Here is an 18,697-nt window from a genome sequence, read left to right as displayed (position 1 = left end):
AAAGCTTTGCATTTTCAATCTTGTTTATAGGGAAAAAAAGAAGCAAGCAAACAAACTTCCAGAAAATACAACACAGTCAGTTGCAAAGGTTCAGTCAGTACTGTGCCTCTCAGCAGCTGACAGGGTTCCCCAATGCAACCAATACTGCTCCATTTACGACTGAGCACTCAGTCAAGAAACTGCTCACTGGGAATTCCTAAGCCTTGGCCCACAAACAGACTGGTCACTGCCTTGTCCTTTGGTGGCTCTACTTTCCAAGCTGTTCCCAACTTCAGGGTAAGACACCTATTCAACACACCCATGGTGTCTGTGCCTTGTGGCTAGCTCTGTCCTGACCCCCACACTGAGGACATCCCTGTCTCATGCAAAGCACTTCCACAGCCCTCACTGAAGACTGCATGACTACAGATAAAGGGCACAGGCTCAGATAGTCCTCAGCTCAGATAGCCACCTAGAGCCTGAGAAAACACAACATGAAACAACTCCCCTCAAACAGGGGCGGCAGACCCAGAGAACAGCAGGACCAGGCCCTCCGCCCCCACAAAGCCCACCATCACCAAGATGTTCAGGTAACAGATTATTACTCACAAACTATAACATACTGTTTCAAGAGATGGATTTAAGCATTTTTTTAAAGTGATCAAAACTCTATGTAAACAGTATGACACTTTTTAAAAGACTAAGGATGTAGGAAATGAAGGGAATTCATGGAAATGAGTAATATAGTCACAGAAATAAAAAGCCAAGCAGCTGGGTTTTATAGTGAGTTGACATACACTAGACAAAGGGCAGATTCACAAAGTGGAAGGCAAGGCTGAACAGACTATACCAAATGAAGTATAGAACACTAGAAGAAAGATAATGTGAGAGAAGGTCGAAAAAATAAGAGTGGAACAAAAAGCACTGATAGATGAGTAACTGGAAAAGAAAAGAAAGGAGGGTAGTGGTAACAGGCAATATTTGAAGAGCTAGTGGCTAATAATGTCCTAGAATTGATGCCAGCCATGAGTCATCTATGGGGGGAGGCCCCCAGAAACCACTAGATGGACATCTCATTCTCTTATCTTCTCAGGTATCCGAGGAAGCTTCCAGAAGGCTACATTCACCAAGATCTTGCTCATTCTGGTTGTATAAGTGACCCCAGGGTGTAGTCCTTCCCAAACACCAGGTATATTTTGCTCTTTCTCCATATTTGCAACAGCACAGTGATGGTATTGATCATTTCAACTGATTCTTGGGTGCCACTGACTTCCTGTCTACAGGGCTGTGGAACTCAACCCTGATGGCTTCTCTGAAGCCATGGACCACTGGTTACTCATCGCCATGACTGACAACCCCTGTGTACTCTATAAAACAGGCAGGTGGATAAAGAGAAAAAAAAAAGTATTCGGTCTCAGCTTACTGTCTTTTTGTGCATGGTGGATGCCCCCCCTCCAAGCAAGTGTAGACAATGATGTGTGAGCTCTATTCCTTCTACACCATGTGGATAGCAGGTGCCCCAGGTACAACAGGCTGAAGGATGTGCCCTAGAGAACAGCCTGCAGTGGGCCTGACTGGGGCGAAGTCCTCACCAACTCATATTCCTTAGGATTTAGGACTTCCTGATTTTAAGTTTAGCAAGATGGAGAAAGTGCAAAACTGAGGGTTGTTAACATGTAACAAAACGTAATGTTTATAACAAGCAAATATATCCTCAATTACTGCAAGTAAGCTATTCCAAAATGTACTTTAAATCAATAGATTTGCATGCACTAAGAGTTTGTAAGAGAATGCAAAATGTTCATAAGCTTCAACTCAACCCAACAAAGCTACGGCACACCTCCTGGGTGTGAAGAACTAATTTGGGTGCTTGTAAAGACAGTTTCTGCTTCATGAAGTAGACAACTAGCAAACTGTGTGCCCCTTTAACTTGGCTCACCCGAACAGGGACATCTGCCTCCCAGAGTGGTTGTGAAATGTAAACCAAATAACGTCAATAAAGCACATGGCAGTCAGTGACACTTGCTCTTGCTGCTATGGATTACAGCATTTCTTTAATATTCATTAGTGATTAACACAGGAAGTATTCATTCAAGCCTTTATTGATTTATGTCCAAAAGGCCATCAGATTTCCGAGATACAGGTGGTTGGTCACCCCCAAGTCCATTGAGACACAGCAGGTGTGGGATCAGGTCACACAAGTGGAGGAGGCCTAGGCCAGATGTCTAGTGCAGTACCTGTCTGTCTCCTTCCTCCAGGCTGCTGTGCAGGGGAGGGCCTTGGGGATGCTAAATGTCTAATATGATAGCTTCTCTAACAGTAAAGCTTTTGAGCAAAAGTGTTCTGGAGTAAAATAAAACCTCTTCTTAGAAAAGGAGCTCCCAAATTGCAAACACTAAACAATGTTCAGCCCCTGTGAAAAACTGACCTGTTTCACTTGCTTAAAGCATAAGGAGTTCCCAAAAATTATAAGCAAAATCCCTCAGCATCCACACAACCATGGTGTGATGAGACAGAAGCTTCTCCTGAAGGGTTTACTTATCCATACTTTCTGTGAAAGCCCCTAAAACAATGGAAAGGCAGAGTAAGAACTATAAAGAGAAACATATTCTACTCTCAGTGAATCAGAGACAGACACAAACACAAAGCGCAAACCACCAAGTGTTCCAGAACCCATGTGGTCAGGAATGGACACAGCAAGCCAGTGCCTACCTGCTGACCCCTGGGGGGAGTCAGACTCCTCTGGGAGAAGTGGTCGGCATTGATGTGGCTAGTCACGAAAGATCATACGGACGTGGGAACAGAGACACTGAGTAAACCTCCACCTGTGAATCTGGCTTCATACAGAAAGAAAAGAAGGTAGCAGATATGAGACAGGAACACAAAAGGTCTGCTTGGAGCCACACCCGACTTAACCATGAAAATCTAGGGAACACAACCCTACTGGGCAAAGAAAATATATCTGGAGAAAGTGTATTCCAGGCCACAAACTTGGATTGAATGTACACCTTCTTCAGCATTACCCCCACCTCCATTCTTCAACAAATAACCCACCATATTAAAAAAAAAAATGACTAAAATCACAAAGTAACCAGTACAGGAATCGGGCACAGAAACGTGGATGGAAAAGGAGGGAGAGAAGAATGAGCAGATGGAGATGGGTGAGGAAATATTCATAAGGAAATAGGTGAAGAGTCTTTTCAGCAAAATATCCCCCTTAGTCTCTGTTAGTTTCCTATTACTGCTATCAGAAAATCACTACAAACATGGTGGCTTAAAACAACAGAAATGTCCTACAGTACAAGAGATCAGAAGTCTGAAATGGGTCTCACTGGGCTAAAATCAAGGTATTGCAAAGCTGCCTTCAGGAGGCTCTAGGGGAGAATCTGCTCCCTGTATTTTCAAGTTTCGAGAGACCACCACTATTCTTTGGCCTGTGGTCCCCTTCCAGGAACTGCATCATCCAACCTCTGTTGCCATCCTTACATCTCCTCTCTCACTCTGACCACCCCCCTTCCTTTCTTGAAATTACAGCAGGCCCACCTGGATAATTCAGCATAAAATCCCCATCTCAAGACTTAATCATACTGGCAAGGTCCCTTCTGCCACATGAAACAACATATTCACAAGTTCTGGGGACTAGCACGTGAACATCTTTGTGGGGGGAGTCCCTATTGTGCCTACCACAGGAATAACTTTTTTCCTTGCCTTTTTCAGCATCTAGAGGCCACCCCTTGCCTAAAACAACATCAGGACAAGTCTTTCTCACAATGATACCTCTCTGGCTCTCCTTTGTCCACATTGAAGGGCCCTTCCAAATTACACTGGGCCCTCCTAGTAATCCAGGATAAAGTCTGATTAGCAACATTAATTCCATACCTTTCTTTTGTCCCAATTCCTTATTTTTTTAAGATTTTGTTTTAATTTTTATGTTGAGAGAGAGAGCAACTGAAAGAGAGAGCACACAAGTGGGGAAGGGGCAGAGAGAAAGAGAGAGAGAGAGAGAGAGAGAGAGAGAGAGAGGAAGAGGGAGACAGAATCCCAAGCAGGCTCCACACTGCCAGTGCAGAGCCTGATGCAGGGTTAGAACTCATGAACCACGAGATTATGACCTGAGCTGAAGTTGGACACGTAACTGACTGAGCCACCAGGCACCCCTCTTTTTTTCTCAATTCCAAGTCTCCTCTTCTTTGTAAAGTGACACATTCACAAATTCTGGGGATCAGGAGAATATCAACATCTTTGATGAACCATTATCCTACCTACCACACTCTCCTAAAAGATTTTAAAAATCAAGGACAGAAGGAGAAGGAGAGCTTGGGGGAAAAATGGAGAAATAAAAAATAAGATAAATGGGGTATGGATGCAAACCACACTAGAACCAATTGAATAAAAGAATGAAAACAATCAACCAAAGAGACAAGCAAATGAAATGGGAAAGGATATGAAATATCAAGTTAATTAAAGAGATGACAGGACACAGAAGAAATAGTACTTATATAATTAACATTTTTGAATTATTAACAGAAAAAGGTCAATGATAGGATAAAATAAAACCTCTGAAATAAAGTGTCTTGTCTCTGTTAATGAAGGGGTATACTGTGTTTGTTTAACAGAAAGTGATACAGCAAGATCAGCATCCAGAAACAGCCTGGTGAAATTACTAAACTAAAAGAATCATATGAACAACTAGGCCAAAAACAGATTGAGTTCAAATTTCTCCACAATAATGCTCAGTGCTAAAGGACAGAAGAAATATTTCCATACAGTTTTAGAGGACTAGTGTGACTCAAGAATTTTATATTCACATATATATTCAAGAGCACTTTTTTTTCATTTTCAAGAGATATTTTGAGACTTGCAAGAATTCTGCAGGTGGGTGTCATGAGCCATGTGGGAAGGGAACAGGGGATCAAAACAAACTCTATAATGAACTTCAGATAATTGAAAGAGGAATGAAAAGAAAGCCCTTGAGAATTCCTCTAGAATTACTGATAAAAGCACTGATACCGTGTGATCCTAGAATACATTTAAATATTGCACTAAGACCAAGGACCTGTGCAAACTGAGGTTACCTAGGAGAGGGCAAATGGTGTGCGTCTTGGCAATGTCAGGAATTCTAGCATAAACTAGGTAGGGGAAGAGGGGTTGGGAGAGGTCTGAAGGAAGTGTGGCCATGCAATTTAGTCATCTTTTAAAGCAGCAGGGAGTTGATACCAAATCTAAACACAAGGTAGCTGGGGCATCTGGGTGGCTCAGTCAGTTAAGCATCCAGCTCTTGATTTCTGCTTAGATCATGATGTCGTGGTTAGTGGGTTCGAGCCTCATGTCAAGTCCAGTGCTGATGCGAGGAGCCTGCTTGGGATTCTCTCCCCCCCTTCCCTGCTCACATGCTCGCTCTCTCTCAAAATAAATAAAAACATTAAAAAAATTAAACAGCACACCTGCAGCACTATAAACAATAGCCTAAGTATGGAAAGAGCCCAAATGTCCATCAATGGATGAATAAAGAAGATGTGGTATCTATCTATCTATCTATCTATCTATCTATCTATCTATCTATCTATACATATATGTAGGTATATATCTACATATATATATATGTATATGTATACACACACATACATACACAATGGAGTATTACTTGGCAATCAAAAAGAATGAAATCTTGCCATTTGCAACTATGTAGATGGAACTGGAGGGTATTATGCTACATGAAATTAGTCAGAGAAAGACAAAACTCATATGACTTCACTCATATGAGGACGTTAAGAGACAAAAGAGATGAACATAACAGAAGGGAAACAAAAATCATATAAAAACAGGGAGGGAGACAAAACATAAGAGACTCATAAATATGGAGAACAAACTGAGGGTTACTAGAGGGGCTGTGGGAGGGGGATGGGCTAAATGGGTTAGGGGCACTAAGGAGTCTACTCCTGAAATCATTGTTGCACTATATGCTAACTAATTTGGATGTAAATTTTAAAAAAATAAGAAAGAAAATTAAAAAAAAAAAGTAAACGCACACACACACACAAATTAAACACAAGGTGGCTAGCAAACCTGTATTCCAGTTTTCCATAACTTTACAGGAACTGAATGAGGCTATAGCTGCTCCCCAAATCCACATCATCTTCTTCTCCCATATGGCATGTGCTGAATGAACGGAGGGTGGACCCTCCTACTGGAATGACTACCTGGGATGGCCAATGAATAATCTGGGGATATGTCGGTAATCATAGGCTGACCTACCCAAAATGGGAAAGAGATGTTTTAGGAAATTTCATACTGTAAGAAATAAGATATTTGGCTTAAATTCAGTAAATCCTTCATTATTAAACAAAAATAAATTTAAATGAGTGCTTTTTAAATATCATATATTTATAGACTACAAATGTAATAATCTCCAACATGATCAAAAGGAGAATGGAGAACGATGGGTACTGTATGCTCCTATGTGTTTAAATATACATATAAAAAAAAAGATGTTCATGTACTTAGATACTTACAGAATATTTCTAGAAGGATACACAGGAGTAATTAACATTGGTGCCTCCTGAGAGAGAGATTGGGGTCTGGGACTAGAAAATGACACATTTTACTACATATTCTTCTTTTGTTTGAATTCTTTTAACTTGTGCAAATACCAGATTTTTCATTAAAAAGGAAAAGGATTGAATAAGGAAAAATAAAAGAACAAAAATAGTACGGGCCTATTTTTATGGCGTAATACCCAGATCTCTGCCTCTCTGTATGTCCAGGAAGCATGGTGATGCTGGGGGCAGATCAGGGAAGTTCTGTATTAGTTTTATCTTTCTAGATTTCAGTATTTCTTTTTTTTATTATTATTTTTATTTTGTTTTTAGATTTCAGTATTTCTTTTTTTTTTTAACGTTTATTTTTTTATTTTTGAGACAGAGAGAGACAGAGCATGAACGGGGGACGGGCGGAGAGAGAGGGAGACACAGAACCGGAAGCAGGCTCCAGGCTCTGAGCCATCAGCCCAGAGCCCGACGCGGGGCTCGAATTCACGGACCATGAGATCGTGACCCGGGCTGAAGTCGGACGCTCAACCGACTGAGCCACCCAGGCGCCCCGTAGATTTCAGTATTTCTTAAGGAACATGTTTTATAAGTTTCCCCAAAACAGATGGTGATGCTCAAAACACCCAGAGCAAAGTGGAGCTCACTCAGGGCTGCCTTCTTAACTTGCCCTCCTCCCCCCCCCATATTAACTAAGTTCATCAATAGTCTGTTTAAAAATTAATATCAGTGATGCACACTGAACAAAGGTTTGAATGATTCTTTGGTGCACTACCTAACAGGAAAGCACATGAGTGAATTTTGATGTGTGCCCAAAAGGCCTAGATTTCCCTCTCTGGCTCCAGGATATTTTCTGTCTACAGCCACCTGTGAGCTCATGAAGGTGCTTGCCAGACTTCTCCAGAACTCCTGGACAAGCCCCCCTCCCTTTCCCAGAGGACCTCTAACAGTTGACAGCAAGCACCTGACATCTGGCCTCTGTAGTCCTTGCAACAACCCCGTGAAGTATCCCAACTCACTGTCATTCCAAGATGAGGACACAGAGGATCAGGGTAGTAAGAATCCTCACTAAGGTCCCCAAGATCCCCAGCGAGGGGACTAGCCTCTCCCCAACTCCACTGGAAAGGAATTAATGCACATTTGGCTTAGGTTCAGTCTTGATGGAAGAGAAGCCATAGGGAGCCAACAGGTTTCTGGGACCTGCCATCACTTGTGAGGCAAGTGTCACCTGTGGGGACCCTGAGGCTGGGAGAGGACCTGACTCAGCCGGAGACTCATTGCAGGGGCAGCACCAACAAATATAGAACCCAGTGTGTCCAGGCCCAAAGCACAGCCTCTCCTATACTCAGGTCCCCAGGGGCCTCCAGGGCTTGAGTTGTCTCACTCAAGCCAGCCTGGGCACTCAGGGGCTCCTCTCGGGACATTCAGATGCCCACATCCTCCCCTGTGGGCACTCATGAAAGCAGAGCATGCTGAAGATGCAGAATCCCACAGGAGTAGCTGGAGAGAGCAAGTGCAAGGCCATTGAGCAGTCCGGGCAGGGGCTAACATGGACCCACTCTGCTCAGTGCCCTCAGCATGGGGATCCATCTGACTGACACTCATGGGGCTGGCCTGGGCCCAGTGCCTGCAAACACTCAGGGTGAGCAGAGGGGTAAGAAACAGGCTCCTCAAGTTTCATTAGCCCAGGGATTTGGGGAAAACAGTAATCCATTGGAAGGGTATGGGACGGCCTCAGAATGGGGTGGCAGCCTCACACATACCTGATCCCCGGAGAAATGACCTGCAACCTACCTTCGGTCCATAAGTCTAGCAGATCCAGCAGCAAAATCTGAGGGACATTCTCTATGAGCCACTGAGAGTCATGTGATCACAACAGCAACATTAAAAAAAAAAAAAAAAACAAAAAACACTTCTTCTGTTTGTACAGTCTTACACAACTTACAGAGTACAGCCCATGGTGCAGATGAAGAAACTAAAGCTGGGTCTGAAGGGCTCTGGCTCCCGGAGAACGTGCCTCAGCTGTGGAGCTACGTGCCCCTGCCTGTACTCTTCCAAAGGGGTGCCTTCACGTGTGGCCTCCCCATCACCCTGGTAGCTGCCCAAAGATGGTGCAGGGTTCCAGTTTTCCTTCTGTCACCCATGCTTAGCCCAGGTCTGCACCCCAGGCCCTTGATGGAGTTCCCCTGGAGCAGTCAGGTGTCCATTCCAGAGGTGCTTTCTCAGGTCCTTCCCTGTTGGTCATGGAATGCCACCAGGAATCTAGGGCAAAAGGTCACTCCCTGCTTCCTGGGCAACATGAAGAACTGATGGGTAGGGCCATTGGGAACCTAGGGGTTCCTATATAGGGGTTCCCTATAGCAGGCTTGGCAGCTGTGTGAATTGTCCCATCACACCAGGGAGCAGGTGGCCAACATGCCCTCCTAATAAGAAAATGTGCCTACCTCCCCTCCTCCCTCTTAGGAAGAGTGTGACATGGAGAGCACACACTTTGGGGTCTGGAGGTGTGGATTTGATTCCAGGCTGCACAGCCACACCTTAAACACTTGGCTTTCCCTTGTCTGGTACCCTGGGCATTCCTGTACCACAGAGGGTTAATAGTAGACTGTATTCCCTTCCTTAGTAATGCCTATCCTTAACGTCCTCCAGGGTGTCACACCTGAGCTCCATAGTGCCTGGCAAGTGCACCCAGAGTTTGGGACAGGGAGGAAGGGCCACAGACTTCCCATTCTGATAAAGGGCCTTTCTGCTGAGATGGCAACATTTAACTATGAGCCCTCACTTTGTCATCATGGATACAGTGGTTCAATTCCTTCTTGGGCAACTTTTGCAGGAGAAGGACACTAAAAGGGAACAATGACAGAAAAGGCTAATTACTTAAAAGGAAAATTTCCCAGCAGTACTTTATCCAGAAATGTCGTTTCTCTCTCAATACCTTGGGGACAGACCTGAACATCACAGTCTCATGGCTGTGTTCTGTTACTGCCAGTTGGGTCAATATTATTCTCTTGAAGAACTGAAATAACATTAAGGCAGGTGATAAGGAATCTTGCTCATCAGCAGACAGTTGAGGTCGGAGGGTCCTGGTAGCTCCATGGGGACTCTTTAGAGCAGGGGGATGAGCTCATCAAGGAGGCATAGGCAGGTAGCAAGAGGGCAGGGAACAGGAGTGGACAGCACAGTCACTGGCCCCGAGTCTTCAGGATGTGGAGGGAGGCCCAAATAGGAGTTAGTCCTGAAGTTCCATGCCCCTTGCTCTGCAGCATGGATGGCATAGAACACTTCATTTTTCTCAACTCCTTTGCAACCCCAGGCAGGGAAAAGCGAGGTCTGGAGGATATTTTTTAAAACTCTAGAGTATAATAATTTGTCTTATCAAACAGATGTAGCTAATATTCCCTAAGACTGCATATAGTGTATGTGATATATATAATGGAAAATATGAAATTATAACTCTTCTCAGAATGTACCGTCTGCTGAATGACAAGCAGGTCCCATTACAGCGAATCAGTAAATAATCTGGGTTTTGTTTATTTTGCATACTACCAAACTGGGAGCTAACGTTGGAAAATGTTTCAAATTTTACATAAGCCACATTCTCAACTACAATACTTTTGAACTCATGGGAGCTAAGCAGTTCTAGAAAGAATAATTAAATGTTTAATTTTAATCCCACAGGACTATTAAATGCATTTAACAAACATGAATTGAGAGGCTATTCTGAACAAGGTACCTCAGAGATGTAATAAGGGCTAATGCACAACCCTTTCCTCCATGAACTTGTTGGTCAGAAGGAGGAATATTGTCCACACAACTCATTTCTAAAACATACACACTTGTTAAAATTCTCCTCCACCTGAGAAATGGATACATATGTTTCAAAGAGACATCCCAGTTTTCCTATCTGTTCTAGCAGAACAATGAGTAGGGTTTTCTTGGCCTTGATTAGTCAGCACTTAGAACTAGGGAGTTATTTTGCACAGAATCATAGAGTTAATATGATATCAGAGGTCAGGCAGCTAGATTTCTTCATTTTACATGTGAAACTAAGACCTAAAGAAGGTGCCCAGAGTGGGGGATAAATCAAGAAGGAGGACATCTCTGGGCTGGGAATTCTCTCCCTAGCAGGCTGGACCCATCCTTTACCACGGCAGGTGGCAGGCCACACACAGACACTCACTCATGTCCACGTTTGTAGCCTGGCCCTCCAGTTACTCTGAGGGAATGGAAAGAATCTAATTTAAATGCAACTATACACTAATCTTCTACTAATAAACCCTAAATGTTAAGCATTTAAACCCTAAATGATCCTCCATATCAACCCCTCCCAAGGTGGGTCCTGAAGCTTTAAATGCCCTTTGTGATGATGCATTTCTGAATACACTGCCTGCCAGACTGTTCACAGGATAAGTCAATTCGTTTTTATTTTATTATTGAAGTATAGTTGGCATGCAATTCTATATTAGTTTCAGATGTACAACATAGTGATTTGACAGTTGTATACATTACTCAGTGCTCACCATGGTGAGTGTAGCCACCATCTGCCACCATACAATGTTATTACAATATTATTGACTATGTTCCCTATGCTGTGCTCTCCATCTCCATGACTTATTTATTTTCTAAGTGGAAGTATGTGCCTCTTAATCCCTTTCCCCTGTTTTGCCCATTTCCCAACCCCCTAGGGATAAGTCACTCTTGGTAGAAGAAATCTAAGGAAACCCTGTCTACCTCACCCAGGTGCAGGCAGACGACCCTGAGGAGATGCCCAGGCTGACAATACATGCCACACCTGACAACCCCAAGTCAACTGGCCACCTCCAACCAAGTAGGACTCAGGACTTAGTTCCCAATCAGCACCTCAGACAAGATAGACGTTACAAACAGAAGAGTCAGGTGTATGTGAACTGCAACCCATCCTTGCATTTCCATGTCACAGATTCTCCAAAGGTCCAGTTTGGCATTTTAATTTGCCTACCAATAACTGCACATCCATGGTGCCAAGTTAAATAGTCACAGAGCTTTAACTCAACCTAATAAATGACAGGGCTTGTGAAAGAGCCACTTCCTTCCACGTGGGACTGCATCATCCCTGACATGGCACAGAAACCTCTGTACCCTTCTTCGCCACTGTCAATGCCAAAGACAAGGGATACTCCATGGTCTCAGGGCCCAAAGATTTGTTCTGAGAGTGCCAGCAGGTCTTACAAGGGAGCGTGTTCAGGGTGGGGAGAGTGGTATAGACACTGATCTGGCCACACACTCCCGACAGGGGTAAATGCCAGGACTAGCCACGCTGTCAGGATCTCAGGTCACAGTCAGTGCCCCTCACTGACACTGACTGGCAGAACTCCACCTTGGGAATGCTTTTCTCTTTCCTTTCCCCCATCCCCAAATTGTTCATGAAAGCGACTAATCTTTCATCAATTCCAAGAGTAAGAAAACGTGTTTTATAATCATCCAATGAGCCCTTGGGGGCTCAGCAACACCCAAGATATAGGAGACACAGCCCAATTTGGAGGAAGTTTGTGATTTATTTGGATTTAGAGGAATTCCCTTTAGTATTTTTAACAGAGCTGGATCACAATTGTAGATAAACTGTAAAAATCACTAAGTCATAGGAGGCTATCTATCCTTACTGAGGCCTCCTTCTTCCTCTACAAAAAACACAAAGCAAATTCAACCAAGCAATGCCTTGAGTTACAAGTACAAATTGTAAATCCATCAACCGACAAGAGAGAGAAACTGGGCTAGTGATGACTGAGACAGACATACTCCATCTCCGATTCCTTTTATTGGAACAACTGATGGCTCCTTAGGATTTAAGAACTCATTGCAAACACTCCCACCTGCTCCTGACCTAAAGCCTGTAGAAGGAGCAGAGCAGATATTCTCTCCTAGGGGGCGGCCTAGGGCTGTGCCCAAGGTCACATAGCTGGTCACCCTGTCTAAGTCAGAGTTGGCAACTTGCCCCACTTATTTTTATTGCTCAGAGGTGATTCCTTCAAGAGTCAGCATGATGTAATTTAAAATACTGGCAAAAAAAAAAATCCAATTCATATATTTTAAAAAGAGAAAGTTAACTATATACACCTTGAAAGTGGGAAGACCTTTTTTAAAAGGTATAAAATATTACACATGCAGATGAATTCTCAATACTTTAATAATATACATTTCTTTCCAAACTTCAAATCATCACTAGAGAAACTGTAGGGAAATGGACGATCACCATGGCCTCTGGATCCCCAAGATAAAAGGGTACAATTCAGCTTGGGGTTGGGGGTGGGTTGCAAAACAAAGGGCACATCATGTCCAGGACATGGTATTGTGTAGTCACTTCCTCGACATGCAAGCCAACCCTGAGCTTACTTGAAGAACCAGGAGAGCCCCATGTGATGGACAATTCCTAAAATGGAAGCACAGAGATGACTGAGGTAAATCATGGATGTGTCAGCCCAAGGGCAGCAGATCAAGGTCTTCTCAGAGGCAGTAAGGCTCAACCTGGCAGGGACAGGACCTGAGGTATCTGCTCCAGCTCAAAACGTCTGCCTTCTCTGGGTCCGACTCCCAAGCTGTTGTCGCATAACTAAGAAACTTAATCTAATCTCACCAAGGGTTGGGTAGGTGGTTTATTCACACCAATCATTAGTGCCATGTGAAACTGCAGTAACTTAATAAAACAATTGAATGAAACATGGAACAGAAAAGGAAATTAATTGCAAAGGTCTCATTTTACATTTCATAAATATAAATACCAATATTAATACCACATCCTGCTCATACATATTCATCCAGACATCAAATTTCCATTATATTTATAAGGAAAACTATGTAAGAGTAAACTGAGTTTAAATAGAAAATATTTCCCTGGAAGGAGACTCAAAATCATTCAAACCTAGAAAATGAGTTTACTTTAGACTTACTGCTGAAACCAAGGGAGATGAATTTAGAATTTCCATCAGCATCAATGTGAATTTGACTTCTCAGAATACGCATTGGTGGGCAGTGCAAATCTATAATAGCAAGGACTGGGGTTTCATGCAAGAAAGTGATTTTACTAGATAAGGTGTTGGAGACATGAGGATAGCTCTCTCCTTTTTCCATAAGGATTCTAGAGCATGACCACGCTGTGCCTTGTCCAGGGTGGTCAGCTGTGGCTGATGTGGGAGTAAGTGAAGGGTTTTTATCCTTCCACCCCACTTTCTGGTCAAGAGATATAATGCACAAACCAGCCAGCTAAACACAGCGCCGCAACACAGGCAGGTAAAAAGGCTGCGTCCAGGCTTTCTCTCAATTTCAGAATTTAAAGACTTATTTTCAACCCACTTTTCCAGTCTATTACCATGAACAATAAAGAACTCTATCCCCAAAGTGCGGCGAAAGTGGCTCCCACCTTGCCTACTCTCTCTCATCTGTGTTAAGGCCATCTTATTCTGGGTTAGACATAAAGACTATCTGGGAGACAGCAGACTAATCAAGGGCAAATAAAACTCTACCTCCAACTTTCAGAGGTAAAATATTTTCAAATTAGCTTTATTACCAATAGAAACCAGCATGTTTTATTTCCACTTAAATGCCTGTGGATCTCAGGGTTCTCTTTGAGTAGGATGTTCTGTGGTCATCCTCAGGGATGGACTTCTTCTAAAGGGATGAGGTGTCAACCTGTTATTTTATCTAGGGGCACATCCCCCTATAGCCATTTAGAGAGCTCCAAGCAAAGAGCATGGTTCAGCACAAAGCTGAAAAACAAATTATTCTCATTTGCCCCTTTGAAATCAATAATTCAGTTTAACGTGCATTTTTGATAGAAAATGTATAAATAAATATCCAGTCATAGCATTTGGATAGTTCTCTAGTAGAAACTCTATTCCCTTCAAGGCATTATTGTTTCCCTTTTGCATGTGGGCTCCAGGAGGAACCTGGGGAAGAGAGAAGAGTCTTTGGTTCTCAGTATCACTCTACACACTGCAGTGATCACAAAAGCCCTGGGAAACACCCATCCCAGCTGAGCAAGATGACATACATGCAGCAGCTCAGCTCCTCCAAGGAGAAGCCTCCCAGGGAACTTGCTGATGAAAAACCTGCACATGCTTGAAGTTCGATTAAGCACATTTAAGCAAAAAGCACAGTTGCCTCTTCTGTTTCCATTTTCTATGAGAAAAGAAATGTACAGTGAATAAACATTTGCTTTATTCCATGATAGAAATCCTGAGGCCAATAACCCTGGTAAGGCAGGTAAATAAAGCCTTCGGGAAGTGCCACAGACACAGGGTCCTAGGGTTTATGTCAATAGGAGTCAAACCCAAGAGGAAACTTTACAGGGAGTTGGTGGCATTTCTACCTGCTGTCCTGGCTGGCACTAACGTGCTCACCAGGACCATGATGCAGGCCAGCAGTTCTAGGAGGCCAGCAGATCCTCCCCAAGCCAACACTCTCCCTTCTGCGGTCTGAGAAGGCACTGAATCTTCAGACTAGAACCAACTGCCACTCTCCAAAGATCAGAAGCACTTAAAGTTAAAGCAATCTCTCTGCCTCTTTGAGGGAGGCCTGTGTTTTGGAAGGCCACAAATTCTGGCTATTCAAGTAATTTGCCCATCCTTCCTTTAATCTCCATCCCTTAGGCTACAGGCACACGGAGTGGCAGTGCACACAGGCGCACACTCACATGCACACACCCACACACACCCCCAACCTGGTCATCCCAGATCCTCTCCCAAGGTAGCTCAGGTAGAGGTTTGCCAACCTGCATTTAGCACGCCCCCTGCTGGTCCTGCAGGAGCTGACTCAGCCTTTATTCTGTGGGCCTAAGACAGGAGTAAATGACCTTAAGATCCAAAGGGAGCAAAAAGAAAAGCAAGGCAATTTTGGCTTCTTTGAAACAGAACACGTGATACTCTAAGCATACAAATGGGATGAAAGGCTTTAAAGTGCTTGATTTTGAAATGTTTTAAGAAATGAGTGACATATACTTAATGATTGTTGGAAACACATTTGTATTTTTAAAATACTGTGGTGAGTTACATAAAAAAAATTATGATAAATATTTTCACAGGTCTACAGGTTAAAAACAATGGATATGTGGACAGAATGGTTTCACAGTCTCAATTTCTAAAGAGTTCATAGCTCGGAGCCTAAAAAAAATGTTCATACTATTCCACGTAATAACTGGAAATACTTCAATTATAGGAAAAACTCAGCTATGCCCAAAGAGCTCAAGTTCTAAAGCAGCTACATGCAGTGAGACCAAAGTCACCTAAAACTAGGGGACAATTCTGCTACATTCCTGTCTCATCCGGCCTTGCCATTGTGAATACATTTGGCAACTCCCAAGAGGTGAGAGGCCATGGACACATTGCTTGCTTCGGTGAATGGTGCTCCTTCCCTTCTCCACAAGGTGAGAACAGACAGTTCAGCTTCTTGACAATTCCACTGCTAGTCTCCACTAGGGCTAAGGTCCTCAGCAGTCACTTCCTAAGGGGACACCTGCCATATAAGATCCAGGCTGAGACCCACACCTGGCAAGACTCCATGAAGCAATGGGTTCTCTCCACTGCCATCCTGAACATCACCCTAAAGTAAACCACTGCTTCCTGATTTCCTTCACTCCCATCCAGGGTTTCAAAGCTTCACATTCCTGATCAGACTCAAACTTTTACATGGCATATGGTATTAAATTCTTTACAGATCCAATATGATCACACTAATAATTTAAGGCATGCTTATTTTAAGCAATTAGGGGTAGTCATTAATTATTAAATACAAAAATGTCAATACTTTGTCCCTTATTGAATATCCTTTCGATATGATAGTCTTAAGTAGATATGCAGACTATCTGGGGAACTTGCTTACTTTTGTTACCACAATAACCAGTACTAATGGAATGCTCACACATACACAAGAATAATGGCCTATTGCTTGCATTTAGGAGGGAAATTCCCGCAAAATTTGGTGTGCTGGGCTGGTAGGTCTCCAGCCTCTGCACTCTCTCCACCCTCCCTGGTGCTGAATTGGCCTTGGAGGCTGGTGGGACACACAGCTGCTACAGTAAGAAAATGAAAGGCAGGGAGGACCCTACAAAAGCTGCCACTCCTTTCCCCAGGGCAGGCTGCTCCCAGACCCATTCTGGAGGGTGTGTGTGTGGGGGGGGGGGGGGTGCTGAAGGAAGAAAACCTACAGATTCTCCTGAAGCAATCAAGGCCTATAAAAATTTAGGCCACACTGTCCACCTTTTCCTGGACACATCATCTGCCACATCAAATATAATATCTTTTACAAAATTTTTCATCTCACAGCTCATTTCATTTACAGAGATAAGGCAAGGCAATAAGCATGTAAGTATCATGCATGACACTTTCCCGTGGATCCTTGTGGTGTGGATGAAGCGATTCCCAGATCCACCAGGATCTAACAAGTTTCCTTTCAGCTACTCTCAAATCTATTGATTCTCAAGCCAATAAATAAAAATAAAATCCGTTTTCATTTCTGTAATGCTGTTGAGTTTAGAAAGCAAAAGCAAATCCATTTTATTACAAAGATTCTCAAAGGGCTGCAATAGCTGCACCGGGAGGAGGGTACACTTGAGAGGTTGTGTCCAATGAAGGAAAGTTTTTGTTAATGATGACATCACTGACATTTCCCAAATTTAAAGGAGCACTTAAAGCACAACAGAGGCAATTTTTTTCCCCTCCAGTGAGAAGATACTAGGGAAGGCCTCCGGGGTTCACAGCCAAATTGCATTAACGGTTCCCCTGCTGTCCAGCCAGACCCAGAGGAGCAAGCGAGAGAGCGGGCGGTGCGCCGGGCCACGGTGGCCCACGCAGCCACAGCCCGGGCACCCGGCTAGCGGCCTCACGCGCTTCTCTGGGGCCCCACCGTGCCTGGGAGTCTGCCGGCGCCGCGGGACCCCCTGCGCGCCCACACGAACTGAGGGGCCGGTCCCCTCACGCCTGTCATCACGTTCCAGTGCAGACAGCTAAGGGGGCCCGAGGAGATGCCGGCCCCGACCCAGCCGGAGCGCCGCGCCCTGCTTAGGAGACGAGCGCCGGGCCGGAGCCGGCGCCCGCGGGGTCCAGAGCGGAGCCCGCAATGCAGCGCGCCGCGAGCCCTGCGCGGTGCCCGCGACCCCCGCGCCCCCTGTGCCTTTGCGCCTTGGCCCCAGGGTCGCCCCCTGTGCCTGCGCCCACTTGCCTCTCCGCGAAGCGCGGAGGGACCCGGCGCCCGCTCTCAACAGCGCACCTGCCTCGTCCGCGTCCGCGGCCCCGGCCCCGCCGCCGCCAGCAGCACCGTGGCCAGCGCCGTCTCACCTGCCGCGCCGCTCCGCTCCGCCAGCCTGCAGCGCCGCAGTCGCCGCTACCCGACTTCCATTTTCTCTCGCTTTAAGGGAAAATCAGATCAGCTGTTTTGCTCGCTCTCCGGCTCCGCTGCCCCCTCCCCAGCTGCCGCTCGCGGTCCCGGGGGCCTCTCCTCCCCCGCCTTCTCCTGCGCTCCGCTCCGCCCCTCGCGCCCCTCCGCTCCGCCCGCGGCCGCGCGCAGTGCCCGCCTCCCGGCTCCGCCCGCAGCCGGCCGGCGCGCGCCCTGCCCTGACGTCACCGGTCGCTGCCGCGCCCCGCCCCCGCCTCTCGTGGACGAGCGCGCCGCTCCCCGCCCCCGCCCCGCCGGCGCCGTCCTCCGAGCGCGCGTGCTCGCGGAAACGGTCCGCGACGGGCTAGACCTCCTGGAATGTTGCACGGTTTCTCCTCGCCGTTGTGCTCGCCTTTTGCGTTGCCCCTTGGCACCTGGGGGACTGCAGGAAGAGCTGCTTAAATAGACTGCCTTTGCCTTCCCTGGCCTCCCAGTGTGTGCGTCCGCCTTTCTCATTTCTGACCGCCTGCTCACTCTTCCCAAACTTTCTCTCACCCATCCAGTCTCGGCTCCTTTTCCAAGCGCTGCTTGGGGGTCAATGCATCACTCTAATGCGAAATTGCTCCTTTTGCCTCCTAAACTAGGGTTCTGACCTTTCCCCATTTCTTGCCTTCCTCTTAATACTTCATGCCACCACTTCGAATGGTTCCTGTCACTGATACTAAGGCCTGCCCACTGCTTGTTCACTCTCACATCACTCTCAGGGTGTATGTAATCAGACCCCTCTCCTCCAACTAGTGCGTTCAGTCACAGGTTAGTACCATCCTCTTGTG

General features: G+C 45.3%; 1 protein-coding gene across 3 annotated transcripts in view; it reads right to left on the bottom strand.

Annotated features, from left to right (window-relative positions):
- The window catches only part of OTUD7A (OTU deubiquitinase 7A), a 369,925-nt gene extending 351,919 nt beyond the window's left edge, over positions 1 to 18,006 (bottom strand). For 2 of the 3 annotated variants that reach the window (XM_086711361.1, XM_086711363.1), the window contains exon 1: positions 17,828 to 18,006. The gene's annotated coding sequence lies outside the window, so the exon portion shown is untranslated. Of the gene's footprint in view, positions 1 to 17,759 lie in introns of all 3 variants that reach the window. The other variant, XM_086711362.1, reaches the window with a different exon arrangement.
- Between the last annotated feature and the right edge of the window lie 691 nt (positions 18,007 to 18,697).

The sequence above is a fragment of the Puma concolor genome, chromosome B3 (assembly GCF_028749965.1).
Source record: "Puma concolor isolate L17-30 chromosome B3, mPumCon1.1.hap2, whole genome shotgun sequence".
Classification (NCBI taxonomy): domain Eukaryota; kingdom Metazoa; phylum Chordata; class Mammalia; order Carnivora; family Felidae; genus Puma; species Puma concolor.
The sequence above is the reverse complement of the archived record's forward strand: the minus strand, read 5'-3'. Positions and strand labels throughout refer to the sequence as shown.